Source organism: Rhipicephalus microplus, unplaced genomic scaffold, assembly GCF_043290135.1.
Source record: "Rhipicephalus microplus isolate Deutch F79 unplaced genomic scaffold, USDA_Rmic scaffold_13, whole genome shotgun sequence".
In the NCBI taxonomy this organism is placed as follows: domain Eukaryota; kingdom Metazoa; phylum Arthropoda; class Arachnida; order Ixodida; family Ixodidae; genus Rhipicephalus; species Rhipicephalus microplus.
Genome location: NW_027464586.1, coordinates 13,768,505 through 13,796,234, shown reverse-complemented (window position 1 = coordinate 13,796,234; position 27,730 = coordinate 13,768,505). Strand labels below are relative to the sequence as shown.

Genomic DNA, 27,730 nt, shown 5'->3' with positions numbered 1-27,730 from the left:
CTGAATATATGTGTATGTATATGTGTGTGTATATAAATATATATATATATATATAGATATAGATATATATATGGGTTTGTATATATATATATATATATATATATATATATATATATATATATATATATATATATATATATATATATATATATATATATATATATATATATATATATATATATATATATATATATATGTATATATATGTGTGTTTAAATATGGTTGTATGCATTTATGTATATGTGTATAGGTTCTGAAGTTATCTGAAGTTATCTATCCAATTAGTTATCTCCTGTTTTATCACTTACATGTAAATATTTTGAACTACCATAAGTTTCAATAATAATTTTCAATACGTTCATTTTGCTTTATTCGCTTGCTGTTTTTTCCTTAGTTGCCAATCTTTGTTATATATTTTTATACATGTATTCACAGGAGGTCCCCCTGACACTTTTTACTTTGGGACCTCCTTCTGTATTATATCAACTTTTTACTTGCACTGTATTTTTACTGAATAAAGAGCTTATTACTATCAAAAAAAGGTGAATCAGTTACCTCGCCCGGCGGGCTTCGTCTGCGAGGGGAGGAATGTTACGCATGCCTGGGAAGAAAACGAAGAAAACGAAGATGGGCGAACAGGCTGGCTGCCCGAACCTGGAGGAAGAAAGAAGAGGACGACACTGCGATCATCAACCTGTTGGCCGCTCCGGCGCTTCTCTTCGCGACCAAAATAAACGGCCCCCTTCAGCCGTATACGTCCTGGTCCTCCTTGTGCGTAACAATATGTATGCACTAAGGGACAAGGAAGGCAAACTAACTACGACTATGGTTAGGGTAGTTAAGATCTGCTGAGGACGAAGGACAGATTGTGTTAGAAAAACTAGCCACCCTGTTTACGAACTGTCTTCTGGCGAGTAGGGTACTAGAATATTGGAAGAATGCTAACATCATTCTAATATATAAGAAAGGAGATGACAAGGACTTGAAGAAAAACAGGCCCATCAGCTTGTTATTCATAGTGTACAAGCTATTTACAAAAGTTATTGCTAACAGAATTAAGACCACAGGAACAAGCAGGATTTCGAACAGGCTACTTAACAATCGACCAGATTCATACTATCAATCAGGTACTAAAAAAATGCTCACAATACAGCCAACCACTATACGTAGACTTCATAGATTCCCTAAAGGCATTTGATTTATTAGAAATATCAGCAGTCATGCAGACATATATGGAATCAGGGCGTCGACAAAGCATATATAAACATCCTGGGAAATAATTTACACAGGATCAACTGCCATCATAATGATTCACAAAGAAAGCGATAAAATACCAATCAAGAAGGGTCTAAGACAAGGGGATACAATCTAGAGCAGTGGTTCTCAGCCATGGATGTGTCGCCGACCCCTTGGGGACTGGTGGAAGTGATGGAGGACCCCTTGCATTGGAGCGTACGGAGTAGGGAGGGGGGGGGGGGTACGTTGGTAAATTAACACAACTGAAGCGTGAAACAGGCTTCTTTTTTGTTAGGCTTGCGCAAATAGTGAATTTAAGGTTCGAAACAAATTATAAGCGAATAGTAATTTTGGTATAATAATTTTGAATTGAATTTGAATAGTATATATGACATAAAAATAAAAATGGGCATATTTATCATGACCTAAGTAACCAGCACAATATATTTGTGTATTGAAATAAGGCCTCTATGCAAATGTCATTTTTTCGTTCGCAGTAAGTCGAAACAACTTTGAGTAGTGCAGGATATCAGTTTTGGTAGGATGCGAGTGATAACCTGTAAAATAGGTAACGTTTTAAATTTTATTATACTTGGAGCATAACAAGTTGTCATAACAAAAGTGATGAATTTATTTGAGGGTAACATGTTCATTTAAAGGGGCCCTGCAACACTTTTTCAAGTAGCCATGGAGCCAGTAAGGAAGCTTGTTGCCTTGGAAATTTCCCGCTGCAAGATCTTAGAAATAGTCCAGTACGAGCGGCGGAGTTCCCAAAATTAGTCGCACGCTGCAATTTAATTCTCTGTTTTCGTCCCATTGAAATAGCTGGAAGCTAAGAAATCGACGAATCCAACTTTTTTCACACATACTGTGAACAAATAACAAAATTCTTCGTTGCTGCAAACTCGATCAGCAAGAAGGCAAGAGCCAGTGATTTGAGCAACATGGTAATCATATAAAATAAGACACACTGATTAGACGCTCGTTACAAGCCACTTCATGGTTGTTTTCCAGGAACACTTGCTTTCTTAGCCCCTTTGCCATAGCAAGAATGCAGTTCCAGACAAGGCACCCAACATGTGAGGCTTTAAATGTACGAGTGTTTTTTGGGTGCATTGGAAACCACTTCATAGACAAGAGGACAATAAATCTATCTGCGATAGAATACAGTGTATACCATAGTATAAATGACAATGCACCTTCTCCTGCTCCCTGCAGCAATGTGAAGCACGATAAAAATAAGGCACGTCTTTCCTTTAAAGTAGAATACACGCAGTAATCAAGCTTTCTGAATTTAGACGTTGTAAGGCACTGATTTCATACATTAAGCACCCTCTTTCAAAGCAAATAGTATGCACCGGAGCAACGCTGTGCCGGCTATGTGCCAGTCTGAAAGAAGACAATGTTCATGTGGTTCGTGCCTGCCGGGTTTCTGCCTGAACCAGCTCGTTGTGGCTAACAATTCGTCAATAATAAAACAACTCTCCGTGGGTGTACTCGCTTGTTGCATTGTAACAAGTTGTAGAGATGTAACTGTCGTGGCTGGAATCAAACTCCCGAACTTCGGGTCGGCAGGCGAGCACCTTAGCCCCTGATCCACCGTGGTCGACGCAACTTTAAGCAGTCGTGTAGCTCTGGGGAGAAAAATTGGCTACTTCACAAAATGCTTGGGTTTACTTTTGGATTTAACTGTGATTTTCATTCTGTATGGTCTAGAAATATTTTACTCTCCGGCATCGTCACTGAAACAGGCTGCTGGTTTTTTTCTTACATAAGCTCTTTATTGTTATTATGGTAAGATTTCCAATGTCTGTTTTAGCGATACTTGAGAATAAAGCCTCACTGCGGGCTTATAACCGGCGGCACACTTCTAAATTTTATGGGTCATGGGTATGCACTAGATGTGTATGGTAAAAGGTTTCATGATTTACGCGACAAGTATTTTATGTCATTTAAGCCATGACGCGTCAATCATGTTTGTCTTACACTCATACATATGCCAGTTTTGGTACGAACTAGTAAAGGAGATGATCACCCGAGCACCCTGACGCAGGCAGCTAGATAGATGGATAGATTGAAATGGTCAAAATACCTTTATTTCACTAAAACGTTTTGATATTCGGATTGTGCACACCTAAGAACAAACTGGAAGATTATTTGGAACATAGTAAAAGGTTGGGCATGTGACAACCTTTTTCATATATTAACAGTGGAGCTGTTTAAGCAGAGCATTGGTTTGCGATGGGAGAACAGAAGTAATTATCACTATGACCGGGCACATGCTCTCTTTGGCCTCTTGTTCATTTTTGTCCTGCTGATCTTCACTCCCAGAACACATGCGACGATACGTCCGGCACGGGATGCATTAAGACTGATGGACTAGAGATTGAGAGCAAAGAGTTCGAAATGTTAGAATAAAAAAAATCTCAATGAGATCTCATTCAAATATATGTACTGACAATCTTAAAAAAACCACTCGGCTATCCAGGCATGCTAGCGAAATTTATCTTAGCTTTTTATACTATAGAGGGCAAGCTGGTTGGAAAAATAAGCAAGAGTGAGGAACAGAGGAAAAGGTGGGGAGTGAGAAGGTGTCTCATAGAAAGAATGAGGAAGGAACAGAACCAAAAAGTGAGGAAGAAAGGTGAAAAAGAGAAATGGGATAGAATCTAAAACAGTGACAAAAACAAATCGTAGGAAGAAAGACAGAAATAACAGAGAAAAAGAAAAATAGAAATAAAAAACTGATAACACTAAAAGAAGGAAGTTTGTTCATTATCATTTCTTTGAGGCTTGGCACCACTATTGCGAACTTGCCTCAATTTCTTTGTCCTATTGTTATCACGTGAGAACAACACTTGGCACTGGTTGCAGATTAAATGAAAGGCCTGAAAAATGTGTCCCGCCGACCTTTCTTGACTGACCAAGCCTGCACAAAACACTCTAATGCCGATATTCTTACCCTACTGACGAGGCCCTGTGATTGACCATGAGGATGGTCTCTGCAGAGGAATACAAACATTTCTTCTTTTGTCGCTGCTAAATTTCACAAAGCATCAAGCGAGCATGTTCAGAACTTCAGCAGCTCCTTTGTATTTTACAAGAAAGAAAGTTGTGTCCTTTTGCTAAATAGCACTCGCACTTATTTCTTGCCTCTTGCTCTTGATAACGTGTTCAGGCAAATCACACAGGTGTAATTGGTCTCAAGCTTTTGTTCCACAAGCAACCCATGCAGCTAGAACATATTAACGAAGTAAATGTTCTTAATTTTGTAATCAGCATCCATATTTTAGCCATTCTAAATGTCGGTATCATCATCTCTCTGGAATTTTAATGGCAAATCTTTCTAAGAAATGTCCCATATGTAAGATGCGCTAAAAGGTCTTTTAAATTGCATTGCTTCACGTTTTTCACCCCCTCCTACACATCAAATTTCTGCACCATGCTAGCCTTTTCAGGACTAAACTTTGTGATTGTGGTCCACCAGATCAGGGGAGTTTGATACTTTCGGTTTTCTTCTGATGGTGTGCTTTCTCATACGCTAGTTGGGAGATGGCGCAGTGATGCGTATTTGTTCTTCTCGCGTCTTCATTTTTTCGCTGTGTCAATTTCTTATGTGATTCTTAAAGAGAAAAGAAGAGAAAAGTGAGCCCCGTAACTGTCTGCAATAAAGTGCGACAACTCAACAGTAGCTCATGAGAGATGGGGGTCAGGAGGGATTGAAAAGATAGGAGTAAAGGTATATATAGAGAGAGAGATGCGCAAGGACAGTGAGCGACGACATAAGAGAGATAGGAAAGATGGAAACACAGTCACAGGAATCCGAGGACGGGGCACCACTTGCGAGAGCTCTTGTCGGTGACAGGAGATGGCGTAGGGCTAATCTAGTCGGCCAGAGCTGTGCTGACGTCTTCGTAGGGGACTAGTCGGAGATCGCGAGGGTACAACCGGTTGGCACGGAATCCAGCGAGCGAGTCTGGCTGTGTCGATTTCAACATGCCTACAATCCATCTTTGCAGAGATTTGAAAATAGTCAGCACAACTGCAGATAAAGCAACACTAGTGACACGAGGACAAGCACAGGCTTGCAACTGAAATTTTATAGAACATACAAAACATAGCCCACATCCAAAATATTAACATGCTCATGGTAAGAAAAAATAACTTAAGTGAAAGTGCACTAAACAAACTGTAAAAAAAATACTAAGGCAAAATAGCACATGACGACGAATACAGGTAAGCCAGTTCTTTAGCAGGTAGGAACATGGAAGGTTTAATGTCACCAGCTTCCTTTATCTGTTCATGCAGCCTTAATGATAACCCTGGTGCTATCATGAAGGTGAGTTACAATAGCTTCAGTTTTCTCGAACAGAGGCCACCAACCACATTTTCAACAATCAGAAGCCAAAGAATCATCTTTATCTATGGTTTTTACTTTTTGACAATGTTCCTGCAACTGTATATTTGGCACTTGTCTCATTGACCCACATAACTGTGTCCACAGAACCAAGATATGCTATAATCGATGCCTCCTGCACAGTCAACAAAGTTTTACCATGCATAGATTGGCCATGACTCAAAGCTCTTTTAATATCACAAGTTCAATTACATAAATGAAATTGCTTATTCAGAGCGTTGGTGAAACGGGAAAGTATCTAAACACATGGTTACAGGGTAATTTGCAAAAAGTAAAATACATGATGGAGACATTTCTTTGGGTTCTCATAATTAGAAATACGAATGCCAGTGCCTGTTTGAGAAAACACAAGTTCTTATTACACATCCTCATGATGGCACCCAGAACCTTCAATACTTTCGAGTGGAAAGTACTGGCTTACCTCGAATTATTGGCATGTTTTATGTCACCACTTTTTGTTTTTTTTTGTGGTTTCTTTGATTTTATGCTTTACTTCCTTTTTTGTTTTCAGCATACGCATGTTGTTTTTATCTTGGGTGTAGGCAACACATTTTGGAGTGGAGATAAACTACAGTTGGATGTCGGCGCTAATTCTCGTTTCACTTGTGCTGCTGTTTTCACCGCTGAGCAGTTTAAAGTATGGAATACCAGCTAGTCCGCAGCCACATATGTTGCTCCATGCGCAGAAACCCTGGGATGCTAGCCGCCGCTCGAAGTCCATTGTTTTTTCATCGCTCGTGCAGCCATGGAAGCGAATAGCGAGGCTTGATTGAGCATGCGGGTGTCACATGGGCACTTTCTATCGAAGGTAAATTTATGGACCATGATTGATTCACCTCCGCATCTAACGCAATGAAGAAACTTTGACTGGATAGTCACCAAAATTGTGTCGTGTGATGCCTGTAGTTTGAAATCAGAAATGGTCGGCAGCTTTTCTTAAGGATGTTGTGGTTAAAGTACTGCTCACTTAACAGCTCAGCTAATACAAGTTCGATGCTACTACGCATGTAAAATGAAGTATTCGACGAACAAGCGCAAGAATCTGAGCAGGTTGCCGAACGGCCGCGCAAACCACAACACTTCACGCGCACCCAGCAAAACTGGCAACACGTACGGACTACCACACCGTCACCATCTCACACACACCAGAAGTGAATATCACGGATGTCAAAGAGCACTGAAACATATTGACGAGTCCTAGACACCGTGGCCTTTACGCAAGCTCAGGCGAACCACAAAATTCAGCGGTTCTAAATGCGAACACAATCTAACTATTCACGTTCACAAAGCACATTGCAACGACAAACACAATCACAGTGTGCGCCAACGACGTGAACACCGAGCTGACCATAAACACGAAAAAGTAAGATCGATGTGCCTTCATCAAAAGAAAAGCTTCCATAGGTTGCCTGAACCGGCACCGGCGTTTTGAACTTTGATGAAAAGCCACAATGTGCCACAAATCCACCTAGGTCCAAGCCAAGTTGGTTGAAAATAGCATTTTCATTATTTTGACCGAGTGAATATAGCATAACGGCTATTCTCGCCAGGTCGCAGCAGCGGCGGCCATCATTCCCATGCTCGCTGAACGATCACAGTGGTAGTAATTAGTTTTAGGAAACCTTAAATTGGCTGAACTTAAAACAGCGCAACTAGACACGGACAGAGCAAAACACTCACACGCACACACAGTGATGTGTGTTTGTTCTCGTGTTCTGCTCGGTACCTGTCCAGTTGCACATGATATAAACCAGCTAGCCCGCCAATGCGCTGTGGGTTGATTCCGCACATGTTGCCACTGCTGATTTTCACTGTTGTCGCCGCGAGGGTTGATAACGGCAACTCGCGGCCCCTATCGAACGCTCGACCTGGCGACAAAAGTCGAATGTCTTGAAAAAAAGTTGATTAGGGAGACACTGACAAGGAATACATGGCGCGAAGGTATGGCAGTAAGCCTAACTAGCTCTAGAATTTCATATAGTGCAAACACGTGAACGCAATCACGGTAGCTTTAGGGCCGTTCTCAGTGACGTCTGTTCTGAAAAATCTGTTGTCTATACATGCAGTCCGCGTGTTGATGGAACTGCATTAAGAGGCCTGGGGTGCGGCCTCACCGGTAACCACCGCTGGGAACGCACTGCCTCACCAGAGAAGGATTGGCCACCCTGGTGCAGCATCTGGCCACTACCTCCCACATGCATACGTCAAATAACTCACGGCCCTCAGTTCCCAGCAGCTGCGAAGCAACTGACCATGGCGGCGGTCAGATCTGCAGCGCAGCAGAGGGTGCTAAGAATCTCTGGACTACAGGCCGCCTTTGGAACCTGAACTTGGCAACGTTTAACGCTAGAACCTTATCTAGTGAGGGAAGTCTAGCTGTACTATTCGAGGAGCTAGAGGGTGTTAAATGGGATATAATAGAGCTCAGTGAGGTTAGGAGGACAGATGAGGCCTATACTGTGCTACAGAATGGGCACGTCCTTTGCTATCGGGGCTTGTCAGACAGAAGAGAACTGGGAGTGGGGATTCTATTTCACAGGAACATAGCTGGCAACATAGAGGAATACTATAGCAATAATGAAAGGGTGGTAGGTATTGTAATTAAACTGAATAAAAGATACAAGATGAAGGTAGTACAGGCTTACGCGCCTATATCCAGCCATGATGACGCTTCAGTTAAAAGCTTCTATGAAGACGTGGAATCGGCAATGAGTAAGGTAAAAACACAGTATACTATAGAGATGGGCGACTTTAATGCAAATGTAAGGAAGAAGCAGGCTGGAGACCAGGCAGTAGGAGATTATGGCATCGGCACTAGAAACGCCAGAGGAGAGCTACTAGTAGAATTCGCAGAACGCGATTATTTGCGGATTTTGAATACTTTCTACCGAAAACGAGAAAACCGCAAGTGGACATGGAGGAGCCCTAATGGCGAAAATAAGAACGAAATAGACTTTATAATGACTGCACACCCAGGAATCGTGCAGGATGTGGAACTGATTGGCAAGGTACGATGCAGTGACCATAGAATGGTACGGTCTCGAATTCGCCTAGACTTGAAGAAGGAACGACAGAAACTGATACGCAAGAAGCCAATCAATGAGCTATCACTGAGAGGGAAAGTACAGGAATTCAGAATGTCGCTGCAGAACAGGTACTCGGCTCTTAGTGAGGAAACCAACCTTAGCGTAGATACAATGAATGATAATCTAACGAGTATCATTACAGAGTGTGCAGTGAAAGTTGGGGGCAGGGTAGTTAGACAGGACACTGGCAAGCTTTCCCACGAAACGAAGAACCTAATTAAGAAGCGTCAAAGCATGAAAGTGTCAAGTACAACAGACAAAATAGAACTGGCAGAGCTTTCGAAGTTGATTAATAGGCGTAAAGTATGCGATGTAAGACATGGAGAGAAGTATGCGGTATAACATGGAGAGAATTGAACACGCTCTGAAAAACGGAGGAAGCGTCAAAGCACTGAAGAGGAAACTTGGGATAGGCAAAAGTCGGATGTATGCACTAAGGGACAAAGAAGGCAAAATAACTACCAATATGGATGGGATAGTTAAAATAGCGGAGGAGTTTTACAGAGATCTGTACAGTAGCCGAGACAACCACGACCTTAATACTATAAGAACTAGCAGTAACCCCGATGGCACCCCACCAGTAATTATAGAAGAAGTCAGAAAAGCTTTGGAGAGCATGCAAAGAGGCAAAGCTGCTGGTGAGGATCAGTTAACATCAGATCTGCTGAAAGATGGAGGACACATTGTGTTAGAAAAACTAGCCACCCTGTTTACGAGGTGTCTCCTGACGGGAAGGGTACCAGAGTCTTGGAAGAACGCTAACATCATCTTAATACATAATAAAGGAGATGAAAAAGACTTGAAGAATTACAGGCCGATCAGCTTGCTCTCTGTAGTATACAAGCTATTCACAGAGGTAATTGCTAACAGAGTAAAGAAAACATTAGAATTGAATCAACGAATGGAACAAGCACGATTTCGAACAGGCTACTCAACAATTGACGACATTCATACTATCAATCAGGTAATAGAGAAATGCTCAGAGTATAACCAACCACTATACATAGCCTTCATAGATTACGAGAAGGCGTTTGATTCAGTAGAAATATCAGCCGTCATGCAGACACTGCGGAATCAGGGCATAGATGAAGTATATATAAACATTCTGGAAGAAATCTACAGGGGATCAACTGCTACCATAGTGCTTCATAAAAAAAGCAACAGAATACCAATCAAGAAGGGTGTAAGGCAGGGAGACACAATTTCCCCAATGCTATTTACCGCGTGCTTACAGGAGGTTTTCAGAAGCCTAGAATGGGAACAGTTAGGAATAAGAGTTAATGGAGAATACCTTAGTAACCTGCGCTTCGCCGATGACATTGCATTGCTGAGTAGCTCAGGGGACGAATTGCAACTCATGATTACGGAGTTAGACAAGGAGAGCAGAAAGGTGGGTCTTAAAATAATCTGCAGAAAACGAAAGTAACGTACAACAACCTCAGAAAGGAGCAGCGCTTCGAGACAGGTAATAGTGCACTTGAAGTTGTAAAAGACTATGTCTACTTAGGGCAGGAAATAACCGCAGAGCCTAACCACGAGATTGAAGTAACTAGAAGAATAAGAATGGGGTGGAGTACATTCGGCAAGCACTGTCAAATTATGACAGGTAGATTGCCACTATCCCTCAAGAGGAAGGTATATAACAGCTGTATCTTGCCGGTACTTAGCTACGGAGCAGAAACCTGGAGACTTACAAAGAGGGTTCAGCTTGAATTGAGGACGACGCAGCAAGCAATGGAAAGAAAAATAGTAGGTGTAACCTTAAGAGACAAGAAGAGAGCAGAGTGGATTAGGGGACAATCGGGGGTTAAGGATATCATAGTTGAAATAAATAAGAGGAAATGGACATGGGCCGGGCATGTAGCGCGTAGACAGGATAACCGCTGGTCATTAAGGGTAACTAACTGGATTCCCAGCGAAGGGAAGCGGGTTAGGGGGAGACAGAAGGTTAGGTGGGCAGACGAGATTAAGAAGTTTGCGGGTATAAATTGGCAGCAGCAAGCACAGGACCGGGTTAACTGGCGGAACATGGGAGAGGCCTTTGTCCTGCAGTGGACGTAGTCAGGCTGATGATGATGATGATGATGATGATGATGATGATGATGATGATGATGATGATGATGATGATGATGACATGCAGTCCACTAATGAACAGAAGAATTGTGAAGACGGTTTGGCTAGTAGATGACGACATAGAAACGAACTGCCACCGAAGACTAGCGATGTTTTTGCAGGTTATGTTCTTGCGCAGCAGCATTTATGTTTTGTTGAAGAAGACGCTGAAGAAGCACTTCAACGTGTGTAGTGCTGAAAAACTTGCTAGGTGCAGCAAGGTTCAGCAAGAGACGATGACAGACTATTTTCTTGGAGGACTGTCAGGTTAGAAGAAATATAAATTATAGAGACCCCAAGGTAGCAATTACGAGCTTTGACAGGGGCAAGGTTTCAAGGACTGCGGTCAAACGTATGAACGAAGTCGATGCTAGACGAAGAAAGTGCTTAACAGCGCAAATGACAGGACTGGATAGAATAGACGAGAACAGAGCACCAACCGGCCCAATAAAGCACTTTGTTGAAGTCAATGCTATCAATACTGAAATCTGATTATTTCTTGCGCATATGGAACAAAAGAACGAGACTCGGGTCAACCTCCCCGAGGGGTGTGATTGACGTAGTACGAGGACTCCAGTGCTGGTAAGACCCAACCCGACGCCTACCGCCATTCCGGGGATCATAAAGATCATTGAATCACATACGACATTTATTCACATACATCGACAGCACAAAATATTATTACTTTGTGCAAAGGCAATTCCCACTGCCACACATAATGTTGAAAGGGGCTCACGCAGTCACGCTACATTTTCTGCAAGTCTAGAGCTTACCCAACTCCGTATTTTCTAAATAAAATTCACTCTGATAGTGAAATTTCAGGCGAGTGTGATACGTCTGATGGCATGATTAGAATCAGACACATGCTGGTGGGCTGTCCCGCGACTCTTGCCGACCCCGAAGAACATTGGTTTTACTGGCAGAAGATGGTGCAAAGCACGTGTTATCAAAATCAACTATGGGCATCCCAGAAGGTCCGTGATAGTCCATGATGTCAGGCTCAGCCATAGTGCCCGGTACTGTCAGCTCGGCCTGACAGTACCGACGTGAATGCGGCCCGCCTCGGTCTGAAAAGACTGGGCTTCAGGACACTAATGAAGTTTCGTGAATCAAATAATGAAAGCGTTGTTTATATTGCATTTTGCTTAGTTGGAAGTTGGTTTGATTTAAAGTTTTTTGCCATTGCTGTGAACATCGTATTAACGAAATTCGACTGCAATGTAAATTAAGTGACATAAAAAGTCTACGACACAGCTCAGTTCTATGATCCATAATGTCTACGTTAAAGTCGCCGACTAGTTTGAAGGCTTTGTAGTACTTTTATGTGTTTTAGACTGCTTTGTCACAATAATGATTGCTGTTAATTTATTGTTGCACATATTTTTGTTAGTCCCCCACGAATCTCCCAGCGACTGGCCCAGATGACTGCAAAGCTGGGCCCTTAAGAATTTCGCCCGTAAAAGATAAAGCTGTCACAATAGAAGCTTTATTATAGTTACAAACAGCTGCAGGCTCTATCCAGCACTATATGCCACTGTCTACAAAAGTGCAGACAGTAGTTAGCGTGTGTGCTTTCCTTATTATTACTGCGACTGGAGTTTGAAGCAAGGGTGATAAGCCCTCGCACTCATGTCATTGTGAACATGACCTTTGGATACAAGTTTTCACCCAGTTCGCTTCAAAAACGCAGCAAAGCAAAATGCAATAGCTCTAAAAATGGCGGTGGTGTGCTGCACACGCTCATGATGCTCTTTCACCTCCTGCATTTGGGAGGATGGAGTCGTGGGGTAACCCACTGTTCTTCTTTTGTATTTTAAATTCAATACTCTAATTTTTTTATCCAGTCTGTTCATTTTGTTTGCATACTGAATGTGTGTTAATGAAATAAATTGCACTGTTGTCTGTATAAATGAATATAAGTGATCATGAACGAGCAATTCTGCTTGCGTTGTTACTCTACCTTTTGCTACATACTCGCTGACCCTAATTATATACCTACTGCAGTGAGTATTGCCTTTTTCTACATCTAAATTAGAGCCACATTTGGATTGTATACGCAGATGAAAATGCTACACCTTCACTAATAGCACATTTCATTGCATGAACTGTGTTTCTGTAATTCACTGCGTCAATTACACTCACACCTTGTTATAAGAAGTTGAAGGGGATTGATGATTGATTGATTGATATGCGGGGTTTAACATCCCAAAACCACCATATGATTATGAGAAACGCCGTAGTGGAGGGCTCCGGAAATTTTGACCACCTGGGGTTCTTTAACCTGCACCCAGACCTGAGCACACGGGCCTACATCATTTCCGCCTCCATCGGAAATGCAGCCGCTGCAGCCGGCATTCGATCCCGCGACCTACAGGTCAGCAAGTTGAAAGGGAGCCGCAATTATTTCGTTATACAGTGAAACTTCGGTATAAAGAACTTCAGGGGACTGCGGAAATCTATTCGTTATTTTGAAAGGTCGTTATAGTGAAAGCTTGAAAATCAACCATAAATACTTATTTTTCACCGACCAAATTGACTTACCTTCACAACGGTGGGTCCTTGAACTCATCTTTCACGAGAAAAAAAAACAAAACACGTTTACTCAAAAAGTTTGTGATATTTTTTTTTTTTTTTTTGACGCGAGCAGCACAAATTTTGCAGCGCGAAGGCCTCAAGCTCATCCACATTTATGTGGTGCGATTCGGTTCTTTGGTCACAACAGCCTGCTTTTTGCCTTCCAGTTGCCGAAGAATATCCATTGTCTCGCTTAGCAAAAACTGCTTCCGCTTCTTTATCGCAAGAAGAGATGAACTCATTTGTAGTATCAACGCAGAGCGAACGCAGGCTTGCTTTGCGAACCCGATAAGCAATCACCGAAAAGAGATGAACACAACTGAAAAACAAGGCCTCAAAAGAAAAACCCGAAGCGTCACGGCTGTCATCGCCTCTTTCGAAGAAAAAAAAGTGCTAAAAAAGAAATTTCTCGCGTTTCGTTTTCTGCTTTCTCGCGGTCTCGGGTTTGTTGCGCTCATGCTTCCTGCTCCGCATCTCCCACTCTCCTCGCTGATCTTGCCCTCCCGTGTTGCCCTCGCCTCTGTGCTCACTTGTAAACCTGCAGCGTTGGCGTTTCAACAAAAGGAAAGAAAGGAAAGTCACCCTTTTTTTTCCTCTACACCGTCGCGCGTCTTGCGAAAAGCAGGGCGATCGTTCGCTTTGTCATCTGCTTGGTATCGCTCCAGTGGTCGCGACGGATTTCAGTACATAAGTACGTAGTACTGAGGCGTTGTTAATATAAGGTGGAACTAAATTAAGGCTCATTTTTCTGAGAAGTTCGGTATACTGAAGTACGTCTTAGTGAAATAGTTTTCCATTGAAACTATTAGCAGTCAGCGCAGGATTTTTAAAAGATCGTTAATCTGAAAAGTTTGTTAGTGTGGCATTCGTTCTACCGAGATTTCATTGTATTCATTATTTCGTTATATCGATTATAACAACTTGTGGCAATGTTTGCTCAGATGGGTGCACACCTATAAGCATCCAAAGAAACTAACTGCCTCGTAGCCCGATGTACCACTACACGAACACGCGTGCGACGGAAAATAAACACAGTCGAATCTCATTATTCGATCACGCTTAATTCGAACACGCGCTGTGGTCCCGTCAATGCTATATGTATTCCAATTGGACAAAACGCCCTGTAATTTGAACGTACTGCGCTCCTAAAATGTTGTCAGCACCATGCCTAATCCCGCGGCGGTGTTTGTGCCACGCTTCTCCCTTTTTCATCTCTGCACGTAAAGACTTCTCCTTTCAAGGCCGTGCGCGGTGAGAGAATAAAAAAGAAAAAAAAAGACAGCTGTCGTGGAGAGTCGACTTTCTCTCTAATGCTGATCTGCTTCTCTCTGCATTACTCCTTCTTTCTTTATGCAGAGGGTAGCAGCGAAGACGCAGTTGCTGCCGTCGTTTTTAGAGAGTGTTGGTGCTAGATTTAGCTGCGCGCTACTATGCTTTGCAAACTGCGTGCGTAATGTATTCACTCGCTGCAAGCCAAACGTATGCGGACGCGCATCACAGATTACTTCAATTATTGACGGATGTCCTCTGATTTAGGAATAAATGTGTCTTCTGAAGCTTCCCCATCGTGTGTTCTTAAGTGAGAGGGAAATCGCTTTGCACCGCGGCGCCGCTTCTCAGTCATGTGACCCGCTGAGCGATTCCTCAATCCTATATACTGGCTTTGTGAGGAGGACAACTCTCTCGGCCGCGCATGGCGTAACTGTTAGGTTGGGGCGGGAGCTTTAAAAGAGCCGCGCCGAACGAGCGTCAAACTCCGCAGAACATGATATACTTTACACACAACGGTCAGTTTTTTATAGAGTAATTTAGTTCGTTATATTCATTTCCGGTCAATTTTACTTTGTTACAACGAGGTTCAAAATGCATGTTTCTCAATGGAGCTTTCAAGGGGAATTTCATTTACTTTGTTGTATTCATTATTCCATTACATCTTGTTATGTTATAACGAGGTTTGAGTGCACTTGCAAGAGGGTTTTGGGCTCTTCCGATAATCACTAAATTCTAACAAGTGGTATTTCTTGCAGCGTTTGTTTGCATGCTCGGCAGGAGCGTCAAGGCAATAAACAGTGCAGCAAGGATGCGGTTGCTGGAACGTAAGTCATGGCAGTTTCTCCTATTTTAGTGGCTTTTCTCGTAGCTGCCGAATTTCCTCTAACTTATGACTAATATGACCAGGGCACAATTAGGTATCACAATATTTTATGCCCTATAATGATGCTTATCCTTTAAATATCAATCCTTTAAATATCTTGAGGTATTTTTCACAGCCAATCTAAACTAGACCACTCACATTGAACATACCACTACTAAAGCAATAAAAAACTTGGCATCATCAAAAGGCGATTATACCTTGCCAACAAAGAAACCATACTGCATTCATACGTTTCTCTGATAAGACCATCGCTGGAGTATGCTTCGATAATATGGCACCCTCCCACTGAAAATTTAACTTACCTGGATGAATCAATTCAAAACAAAGCTGCGCGCTTCATAACGTCATCATACTCACCGTATGAAAGCGTAAGTTTCACACTGAAATCACTTAATCTGCCCTCTCTTGCCACGCGCCGTAAACTTGCTAGGCTATCTAATTTCCACTCACTCTTCCACAGCAACTCCCAGTTTGCGCGCAACCATATCCTCCCACCATTACACATTTCAGCCCGTGTTGGTCACCCTAACAAAGTTAATACCATCTTTCCAAGGAAAAAAATACCAAAACTCGCCCTTCGCCCTGTCAATAACCAACTGAAATTCCTTGCCAACTGATGTAGCCAATCGAACAGAATCATCATCCTTTCTGGAAGCGGTAAAAGTGTTCTTAGAAGTTCCAATCGATTAACGTAGTTATGCGGTGGTGTTGTTCATGTGAATTACTTGAATATTTTTGCGTGCGTTATTTGCGCCTACACTTGTTACCTGTAGCCTATTGTATTTTTATTAACGTATCTTTTCTTCTGCAGAGTTTATATATATGTTTTTTATGATCCTTATCACCACTGTTGTCTGTAGTCTTTTTTGTCCATCTTCTTCCATTTAAGCTTTATATAATGGTGCTTCTGAACATTTAATGTATCTTACACATGTTCAAAATCTTCCTAATCCCCCCTATGTAATGCCCTCCAGGGTCCTTAGGGTATGTAAATAAATAAATAAATAAATAAATAAACTACGCATTACGCCAACTCAATGTGTCACTAGAGCGAAGGCTATACATACGGAGCTTCCACACATTCGTCTTGCTACTTAAGTAGGACACAGCCTGCTACTAATTTGGGTTCGGCTTGCCCGACAACTCAACCCGTCTAGAAATGCACATATACGAACAATGTGAATGGGGACAGACATTTCAGTTGGGCAGTGTTCACTTTATGATATCATATTATGAGTATATTTTTCGTGGAGAACCAAAAAGTGTGTTTGCAGCTGCGCTTTAATCCCTCGCCACAATCGAACGCCATGTTTACTGTGAAAACCGGGTGGGCTGAGAAGGTGGTGCTTTTCAAGAAATATAAAGAAAAATGTAGTATTGTGTGGCGGACGTGCCGCACGAAGAACACTGGGCACGGCGCTGAAGCGCCGGCCGACATGAGGTACGCAGCAGCCAGTAGCCAAGCAGGAACTTCTTTATAATGTACAATGCCGCGCATATATACACCGGGTAGTGCCCCCTCAGGGCGAAAACATATCACATGAAACCGAATGAAAACTAAACCAAAACACCACATCATTCCCCTTAGAAAGAAAAGTACATGTGGCTCTAAGAACCTGATACAATGATCAACAAAACCTGAGTAACTTTTATGACCTTATACAATTTTAGAAGAATGTAATGACACAGAACTTCTGTATTTCACACCTTAACATCCCGCTTCTTTTGTCGTAAAGTGACTAATCGAATAACAGAGAAGCTGCATGAGAAGGAGAAAAAACATAACTCTGTACACAGTGCACCATTGCTCAAAGCACTTATACAGACAACATACAACAAAAATCACAGCATGACAGTGTATCTTTTATACCTTTATACAATAAATAATATACAGCTTCCACACAACAATGAACACGTATGTTACAGATTCCAACCTACGAGTAAGAAAATAGAATTTAGGACACAAAGTCTGTAAACCTGGATGGTTTCTTACGCGAACGCTTAGAACGCCGAAGCTCACTACGTTCTGAAGTGCTCCCTTGCGGAGCAGCAAGTTCGGTATGTGAGGATGAGCCTACTGGCTTGCTTACGCACTGCTCAGGCACAGCTGAGAGCATTGAGTAATCCGACGACTCGCCTAAGCGTCCCTCAGCTGTAGCTGTGGACGTAGAACCCGGATGCGAAACATGAAAGCCTGAAGGTTCGGAAGAATGATCCTTAGTGTTAGGAAGGATACTGGCATGGGGACTGGGCTCGTCAGTCAAGTATTGATACGGAGCCTGAGAAGAGTCCAAGGACTCTGAAGCATGCTCGGGGCACGGTAAAACTTCTTGGTGGCTAGGCACCACAACCGGATTTGAAACCGGTGCCTGAATACCATTTCCCCCAGGGAAAGATGGTGATGCTGCAGGAATAGGGATATAAACCAATTGTGAAACCAAGGCAGAGTATTGACACTGGTTCTGCAAAGGTATTGAAGGGTGCAAAAGTGTAAGTGGTTCCCGTTCGGAATGGACAATTACAAGTTCAGAAGCATTCCAAATCGATCCATCACTGAGCCTAAATGCCTGGGATCCCACTGCCGACATAACAGTAAACGGACCTTTATACTTGTGTTGTTTCTCTGGAACACGTACTTTGACGTTTCGACCAACCTAAATAACTGAAGGTTTGGCTCCTCGTTTCCGATCGACACAATGCTTCATGCACTTCTGCCTATGAAAAACATTTGTCTTTATGGTATTGTTTGAAAATGACTTCAAAGTAGAAGGCAACAATAGATAAGTTATGTCAACCGCTGTGCGAAGTTGATGCTTACGAAGCAACATCGCGGAGGACGATCCCGTAGTTGCCTGAGCAGAAAAGCGGTAACTACACAAGTACTCCGTAGTTGCTTTCTTTGGAGGACAGTGTTTTAGTTGGGCTAGTTGAATGTACTCTTTCAGGACCCTGTTGAACTGCTTGACCTGCCTATTGGCTTCAGAATAGTAGTTGGAAGAACAGAGGTGTTGAATACCTCGTTCGTAAAGAAAAGTTTCAAACTGGCGAGACCTAAACTGGGGTCGTTGTCTCTTAATAAGCATGCTAAAAACCTTCACGGCAGAAGACTGAAGTCAAGAAGGTGATTACTGCATCAGATGTAACGTCTCGAACAAAACAAACCTCAGGCCATTTTGAGTTACAGTCAATCAAAGTGACTGCAAACCTACATTCTGAGGGAACATTTGAAAGAGGACCAATAATGTTCATGTCTAACTTCTCCCACGGTTTCTCAGGAAAAGGAACTGGTTGTAGCGGTGCAAAGACAGGTTTCGCGATTTTTCGGCAGCTTGACAGATGCAACTATTCCGAACCAAACAACCTTCCACTTGTTTGTCAATACACATTCACCAATACCTGTCACGAAGCAGCTGCTTTGTACGAATTATGCCTGGATGATTCTCATGGGCTAACTGAATCAATTGCCTCCGGCAAGTTTTTTGGAACTGTAACATATTCCCCGTGGAAAATAAGCTCATCTGCATAAGACAGTTCGTCTTTCCCTGCAAAGTAAGGTGCAAGTACTGAAGTCAAATGCTTCTTTAGAGGCCTACCCTCAGCAATGTATTGAATAAGCTGCTGAAAGGTACCATCATTAGCAGTGGCTGCCTGTAATTCTTCCTTATTTAAGCATGCAGCAACTAAAGAAATTATCTCTTCTTCCAGCGCATGCGCTGGCGGAAGCTGTACTGGCAGCCACAATAATGCGTCCGCTACGAATTATCAGCACTTTTGCAATATTGTACAGAAAAGTTATAATATAACAGCCAGGCACACCATCAAGAAATTTGCAAGGGGCGTCGCCCCATTGCGCTAGCTGACAACAAAGTAGTTAAAACCTGGTGGTCAGTTCGTAATTTAAAATACCGACACCAAAGATACACATGCCATTTTTCTACCGCAAACAGAGAAGCAAGAGCTTCGTGCTTTCCTGCTGAATACTGGCGTTACGCCGAGGACAATGTTCTAGATGCAAAAGCAACAGCTAGCAGCTGATCTCCTCTTTGTTCTTGGAGCACTGCTTTGATGCCGACATTGCATGCATCGGTGGTAACCACCACCGGAAGATTGTTATCAAAAATATTTTTGACGGTGCGGTCAGCAAAAGTTTTCTAACCTGGTTGAAACTGGCATTAGCCTCAGCGGCACAGGGTAAACTCGGACCTTGCTGAAGCATGCGGTGCAGAGGCTCAACAACATCAGCATAATGTGGTAGAAACTTTGCATAATATCCAACCAATCCCAAGGATTGGAGATTTTTAAGATCACTGGGAACAGGGGTAACAAGTATGGCAGCGACCTTAGACTCAACCGGTGATAACCCGCAAGCACTTTTGTTATGACCTATGAATGCAATTTCAGTAGCAGCAAATACACACTTGTCATTAAGCTACATGCCACAGAGATCTATTTTAGACAAGACACCTTTCAAGTACATATCATGCTCTTTCCTTCAGAAGGGAATACGATGCAGTTTACCCGCCACTGGCTGCAGACCAGGTCGACGCTTGACATGCTGATTGTACGTCCGGACCCTGCCGATGTACGACGAAAACAGATGGTGATGCACCAGTGACGCATTCGCTGGAACTCCCGAGGAGAGAACAAGTGAGGGTCTCACCTCTGATGATTATTTTCAGAGCTCGGATAACATGTCATCTAATTTCAGGAGCGAGGTACAGATCCATTGGTCTGTACAGGAGGATGCAGAAGTCCAATAGTGGTGACCGTTTCGTCCATTTACAGGACAGCAACTGTATTGGTCACCGTCGATGTGCCTTGATGACCGGTCGAGTCCGTAAGTAGTGTGGCAGACCCACGCGAAGTGCCCTCGACGTCCGCACCGCGAATACCTTCGGCTCCTGGCAGGGCATGCGGCAAAGTTGGCCCAATGCTGCGTCCACCAGCAGCGGGGGCAGGCATCCGCGCGAGCTGGCGGCGAAGCTGGAGAGGACGTGTCCGCAGCAGTAAAGAGCGAGGATGTGCACGTGGTAGAGGTCCTGTCGGCGCCATCTTGCAGCGAAGCTTGGGGAGGACGGCCCCCATTTGGCCTGGCTTCTTGAATTGGGCGTGACGACACTGCGTCGACTCTCGCTACAGATAACTGCAGCAACACGCAGTCGACGCGCTCCTTCTCTCTTGCTACGTCGAGCGCCTTCTGTACGGAGAAGTCCTTGCCCATCTTGAAAAAAGTTCTTTGTAGGTGCGGCGACGCTATGCCAGAGACTATTTGGTCGAAAGCGAGGTTGTCGCCCAACGCGCCGAATTCACATAGCTTGGCTACTCGGCACACCACCTGTATAAATTTTACCGCCGACTGGTCTGAGCCCTGACGCAGGGTTTTGAAGTAGGCGTGCAGACACGCCGCGTCCGTTTGAGGGTCAAAAATTTCATTACGCCACACAAGGGCTGCGTCGTACACATTTTTACACACCTCCTGAGTTGGCCGGGCGGCTTCCGGCTCATCTTCGGCGGCCTGCAGGTAAGTGTTAAGTCCCTCGACGCCCAAGGCGTCCAGGAGCAGTGCCTTCTTGTTCTCCGGGATGGCGTCCCTAGCAGCGGCATCAATGTAAACTTGAAGAACCGTACGCCGCTGTCACCACGAAATAGGAGGCACTGCAGGAGCACGGATGGAGCTATCGCAGCGTACATGTTTGCCAAGAGAGCGTCGAGACGGCACTTCAGGAGAGACGCGCACATAGGTAGGCCTCGTGACTGGAGTGGCACAAAGTGTGAAAAAATAAGAATGTGAGCAGAAAATACAGTAGTGGTGGGACAGCTTGCACGGGTGCTGAGTCAACAGCATGATGAAAAAGGCTGGATACCCACCTTGACGCCTGATGCACGTAGATTGATGATCCTTGTCGCAAAAATGTAGTATCATGCGGCGAACGTGCCGCACGAAGAACAGAGTGGGCACGGCGCTGAAGCGCCTGCCGACACGAGGTACGCAGCAGCCGGTAGCCAAGCAGGAACTCCTTTATTTCGTACAATGCCGCGCATATGTATTCATGGTAGTGTCCCCTGAGAGCAAAAACGCTTTACATGAAACCGAATCTGTCGACCATGAAAACCAAACCGAAACACCACAAAAATGAAAGAAGTTATGCAAAGCGAACAATAACTGCTTTTTACCTACTTCTTTCTGCTACTGCTTGAGTCTCATGATAAACCTGTATTTATTTTAGCAAGCAGACATAAAAGTTATTGCAGAATTAATAAAGTAGTTGAAGAGAAACAATAACTTCGTTCATATTGATGAAATGCTTTCTGAGAACCCTGATGCCTTAAGTTTCTCTGTCATAAATTCAATATTAACAGGGAAAATCAAGGTTGAAGTTTCATTTTCGAATGTAGCACCAAAATCTTTGAGTGTGAGATAAATTTAAAAAATTTTATTCACTTATTCATTTATTGTATATTTATGACACAAGCTCAATGAAATTTTCTAAAGCTTTGTGTGCTTGGTCTATGACGTTCTTAATTTTCATTGAGTAGAAGCTATGTAGGACCCTATAGATGCCTTGAAAATCGCTTGCAGTCTGACTAGTCTTTTCTAGGCAAAAGTTTGCTGAAATAACGAGTTGCGTCTTCAACGGACTGACTGAAGTCTTTTTTGCTGTCATGACCACGTCACAGTGTTATGTGAAGCGTTAATGGCGCAACGCATGGCAAAGAAACAAGAAAGACACTTTTTCCTGTCATTGCTTCTCTGTGCTTTGTTGTATTGTTACTATTTTGTGCAATAATATATGTCTAGTGTATTCTGAAGGTATGCTCTCCACATTACGCTTCGTTTGATAAGTAAATGTTTGTGGGAAGCTCAAAGCTCTTTTTAGGAAACCTTGCAACACTTACTTGAGAGGTGACAGCATACAGTTTCACAACAGAACAGGTGCTGGAATCGGTGTCCAAATTTTTTTACTGCCTTGTCATGAGTATTAGAACTGGCGCCTGGGTCAAGCCACCACCACTCACCTTCAAGCAAATGTAGCATTTTGTCTTCGCTCAAAATAGTCGTGAATACTTTCTTTGCGATCAACTAAGAAAACAAGATATGCTTTAGTGGCATGCCTTTTATTGAGCAGTTGTAGCATATAGCATATATGCTCTTCCTGATTCGGTCCAGCGTTTCTTGTAAATGGCAAGAATTCTCGCTGTTTAGCTAAGAAATGATTGAAAAGTGGCGGCTGCTTCCTTTGTGAGGTGTAACATGGGTGCGTCTTGTTTTTTTACAGAACCTCTGGTCAGGGAGAGAGATGTGGTGTTCATGGACATGCCCACCGAGCACGGTCATGGAGAAGCAGGTGTCACCTTTGGACACAACTTCTCCACGGGCAAGACTGCCATGGGCGTCATGAATCTTGACCCGGGGAGCGAGAAGCAGCTGTCCGCCAACAACAAACATGACATGGTGAGTACTGCTTGTGTAACTTAATATCATTCAGTGAAGCGAAAAAAAAACAGCACACGAATTCAAAGGGGCGTTTTGCATTGACAAGAAAGGTGATATCGGTGCGTGACTGTGCCTTTGTTAGTGCTCCTCACCAGAGAATTGGGTATTTGTGAAGTGGATGAATGCTTCTTGACAATTTTTCAGATGCATATAAAGATTTATTAAACGAAAGTCCCATGTCTTGTCTCTCCTTTCACATTGCTTGTGCTATGTAAACCCCTGTGTATTGTTGCAGATCAGGGGCTGCCCGCGGTCTTTTGTGGTAGCGTGGCGTAACTTCGGGTGGAGGAAACGAACGCTCTCAAGATGGGAATACGAAAAACAAACAGTTTTATGGCACTATTACACTTATTTGCAGCATGAAAAGTTTAGGAGTTGACAACCCACGAGCGTGGTGGTTGAACGATTACACAGTTAAGAGCGACGTCCCGCACTCTGCGGCGTCGTTTTAAGCCCCGTTGGGCTCCTCTTTCTTGAGTGGAACACCAATCACACACACACAACAGGCGAGGAGTACGAGCATGCACGGCCCACGCGAACATCTAATATTGAGTCATGATCACTGCACTGCAAGGTGGCGCCAGGGGGGCTCTTCCTCGTCGTGTGTGTGCCCCTGGTCGAGGGGTCCCAAGCTCCTGACAGCATACATCAAACCATCCACCAATCTGTCCGCTCAATTAGCAGGGCAATTTGTGGCGGCGGCCGCGGTTTCTTTCAAGGAAGATGCTGTTTTTGTTGTCCTCTCTGGAACGGCTTATGGCGTCGTCGCGACACGATGTCTCATCCTCCGGCCAGCAGGGACAATACCTGGCGGGCATAGGCAGCCGGCCAGTGGGCTACTTGTTTGAGGAATAAAAGAGCGCCGCTCCCCCGTGAGCTCTGGATGCTGGTTCCGAGAAAACTGGGGTTCCAGGCGTGGAAGCGCTGCCCGGCTACGCTTCTTAGCGACAGCATGGCGCCTACTGATGACGGTCGTAACAGCTTCCCCCTCGCCAGATGAGTCACGGAGGGCAGCAGTCACCGCTGCTGCTCGCAGGGACGACCAAAGGGTCCGTAGTTGAATGCCAGGAACTGGCCTTCGCTTGTGGCATGGTCTGGGTAATGGCCGAATCTTCGACAGCATCTCTGAAACTCGACCACATGCACAAGCAAGCACTCGGCCCCCTTCGAACAAAGTAAGCCAAAAGAGGGATGGCAAACCGATTTTTATTACTAGCTTTACCAAAAAGCCCACATTCAAAACTATCAGAACTCACTTGCGTTGAGAAACCAGACGTGCTACCTTACATTTTTACATAATAAGTTGCACGAAAAAAAAACTAAAATATCAATTTCGATACATCGAGAGCACCCCTAGATAGATCAGAAAGAGCGACGGAGCACGTCAGCGTTCCCGTTCAATTTGCTCTTTTCCTAATGCCAAAATGATATTTTCGAAGACTCAAGCTCCGCCTCACAAGGCGCCTGTTCTTTGATGTCACGGTTTGCCGCGAAGTGAAAAGGCTCTGGCCTGTTTCTAATTTAAATTTAGTACCCCTGAGATAACACTGCAACTGATGAATGTCCTACACAATGGAAGCGCACTCCTTTCCTGAAGCGCAGTACGTTATGTCATTAGAGCCCAATTTCTGGCTCAAGTAAAGTGCAGCTTTGCTTGTTACCGCTGTCGTCCTGACATAAAACAACTGCCTGCCTCTTTTCATCGCTGACCACTTTCATCGGTTCTGTCTCGCTGAGAGCATCAGTCCGAAACTCGGATTGAGTGAGCGCTAAAGTTGCCCCAACGTCCTTTTTATTTACGGCCGCCAATAATCGTCTACTACTGAGACATTAAACTATCTGGCCTCTTGAAACATTAACCTTTGAAAATACTAGGAAAATAACACAATTTCCCGTTTTCACCTTCTGCGCTTATTCGCCCTAATGATTAAATCCCTTTGATGCTAAATTTCAGCCTTAAGTTCGGCGGTTTTCCCTGTGAAAAATTTACACCGCATCACCTAACTTACGAAAAATTGAATGACTGAAGACTGCATCTACAAAGCAACACTAAGTATAACCATACTTATCACGCTCATGCAACTATAGTTCAAACTGACCGCCCCCTTTTCGCTACTAGATTCGCTTGAATCGCACATGATGGGGTCGCGGTCCCTGTGATTTTAGAGCACGCCAGAGGCTGCAAAATGCATAAACTCCAAGCAGTGGTCTGCCGTCACGCCTCATTTTCCACTTCAGCCTGTTCCCCTCAAGAATTTGAAAGGGACGCCAGAAGCAGGGGCGAAACCTGCGCCATTTCCCTTTTGTGTTCTCCCCTACGCGGTATTTATTTACACTGCCCTTTCGACTTTGACCCATCGGGCAAGGCCGCTTTCCCGAAGTCGTGGAACTCAACCGCGCATTTCGTTGGGGTAACGCACTTCGTTTCCCCCCTCTACACCTAGCTCACCGCTTGCGCCTCCATGATCGCCACCATTGACGTTTCTTAAAACGAATTAACGGCCTATCTTTTCGGCTTAGTCGGGACAAAGTGGGACCTGCCCTAGGCTTACGCAGTGTGGTGCGCTTCCGCTTCTTTCTTTTTCGGCGATGTTTGCGTACCTCCTTTCTCTCGTTGCCATCATCACGTCGCGTTGGGCCTCAGAAGTTGGGAAGCTCGTTGGAGCTGGTGCTAGGTCTTCCCTCCCACTAATGTTTTTGAACTCTGCGTCACGACGAACTGTCGGGCCAGGTTAGCTTTGTCAACACGGATGAAGCCATTAACTGGGCCCTCTTCAATGGCATGGCTGCATTCCTGAAGCGTCGCGTTCTCGCTCTGATTCGCCACTGTGCTAATCATGCCTACATTGGACGATGTCGAAACGTACTCTTGAGGCACGAAGGAGGTTTCCAGCATCTTACTGGGCCCATTAGGGCTGCTGGCACTCTCCTCATCCACGCAAGGAGCGTCTTTCGACATCGTCCCTACCCCCAGACCGGCCAAGGCCTCGTTCTCAGCATACTCTGCCTTGATGTATTCTAAAATACGCGGGCACTTCTCAGGCACGATCTCTGTTTTTAGCGCTTCATCACGCGCCTCAACTTCCGGCGCTTTGTGACGCACCTTGCTTTCAGACTCTGGTTTGATTCTTTCTTTCTCTTTGACAGCAGAAGTTCAAAATCTTCTGATTAGCTCTGCTTTAACAACTTCGTAGTTGTTCGTGTGCCGCTAACTGAGTCGCACCACAACATCCACTGCCTCGCAGGGCAGAACTGCGACTAGCTTCTGATACCACGTGTCTCGCTCACACGACAGTTGCCTACACTTTCGTTCAAACAGTCTAAGATACAGGTCCATATCCCATGATATCTCATTAGGCTGCATGTACCTAGACATCTCGAACTCTGCCACATTTTCGAGAAGTACTCCTCGCTGGGGTCCCAACCTCATACTCAGCTCGCAGTCTTGTTCGAAAAACTTTATCTTGAGGTCTTCTCTTTCGTCTTCACTCTTTCCTTCCATCTGAGCTGCTCTTAACTTTCTTTTAATGATACGGTCTCATTCTTCGCTTAGTTCCTCATAATCCGCCCCCAAATCATTAATTGCTTAAATGATTATGGGTTTTCGTGCCATACCCTTCGTATCGATCTCCCATTCCTCACACAACAGCTACAAGTCTGACTTCTGCAGCTCCCGTAAGTCCATGATCGTACTGAGTGCTCGCTACTTCCAAAAATAACCTCCCGAAACAGCGAAACTGAGTCTTTCAGCAAAGTTAACTACCAGTTCTAAAATTTAACCCTCTTCTAGAACCTAGTTCACTCAAGAAAAAGCCAAGCACTCAATCATACGGGATCCAAGTCTCGAGCCAGCTGCTTCCCATGGGCCGACTGTTGTTGCCACTTGTAGCTTCGTATCCGACCGCTGCCACCAGTTGTTGTGGATCCCAGCACTGTACTCAGTAGTCGCTCCGAATCCCAGCGCTGATCACCACTTGTTGAGGACCGGGGTCTGCCCGGTCATTTGTGGTAGCGTGGTGTAGCTTCGGATTGAGGAAACGAACGCTCACAAGATGGGGATACGAAAAACAAACAGGTTTATGGCACTATTTACACTTTTTTACGGCATAGAAAGGTTAGAAGTTCACAAACCACGAGCGTGGTGGTTGAACCGTTACACAGTTCAGAGCGACGTCCCGCACTCTGCGGCGTCGTTCTAAGCGCTGTTGGGCTCCTCCTTCTTGAGTGGAACACCAATCATACACACACAACAGGCGAGGGGTACGAGCATGCACGGCCCACGTGAACATTCCATATTGAGTCGTGATCACTTCACTGCAAGGTGGCGCCAGAAGGGCTCTTCCTCGTCATGTGTGTGCCGCTGGTAGAGGGGTCCCAAGCTCCTGACAGCGTACATCAAACGGTCCGCCAATCTGTCCGCTCAATTAGCAGGGCGATTTGTGGCAGCGGCCGTGGTTTCTTCAAGGAAGGTGCTGTCTTTCTTGTCCTCTCTGGAACGGCTTACGGCGTCGTGGCGACACGACGTCTCATCCTCCGGCCAGCAGGGACAATACCTGGCGGGCACAGGCAGCCGGCCAGTCGGCTAATTGTTTGAGGATTAAAAGAGCGCCGCTCCCCCGTAAGCTCTGGACGCTGGTTCCGAGAAAACTGGGGTT

General features: G+C 44.3%; 1 long non-coding RNA gene across 1 annotated transcript in view; it reads right to left on the bottom strand.

Annotated features, from left to right (window-relative positions):
• Nucleotides 1-27,730, bottom strand: part of LOC142784019 (uncharacterized) — a 204,983-nt gene that overhangs the window by 47,717 nt on the left and 129,536 nt on the right. The window contains exons 3-4 of the long non-coding RNA XR_012888562.1: nt 21,449-21,643; nt 556-654 (exon numbers count right to left, since the gene is read on the bottom strand). This is a non-coding gene — a long non-coding RNA (uncharacterized LOC142784019). The remainder of the gene's footprint in view (nt 1-555; nt 655-21,448; nt 21,644-27,730) is intronic.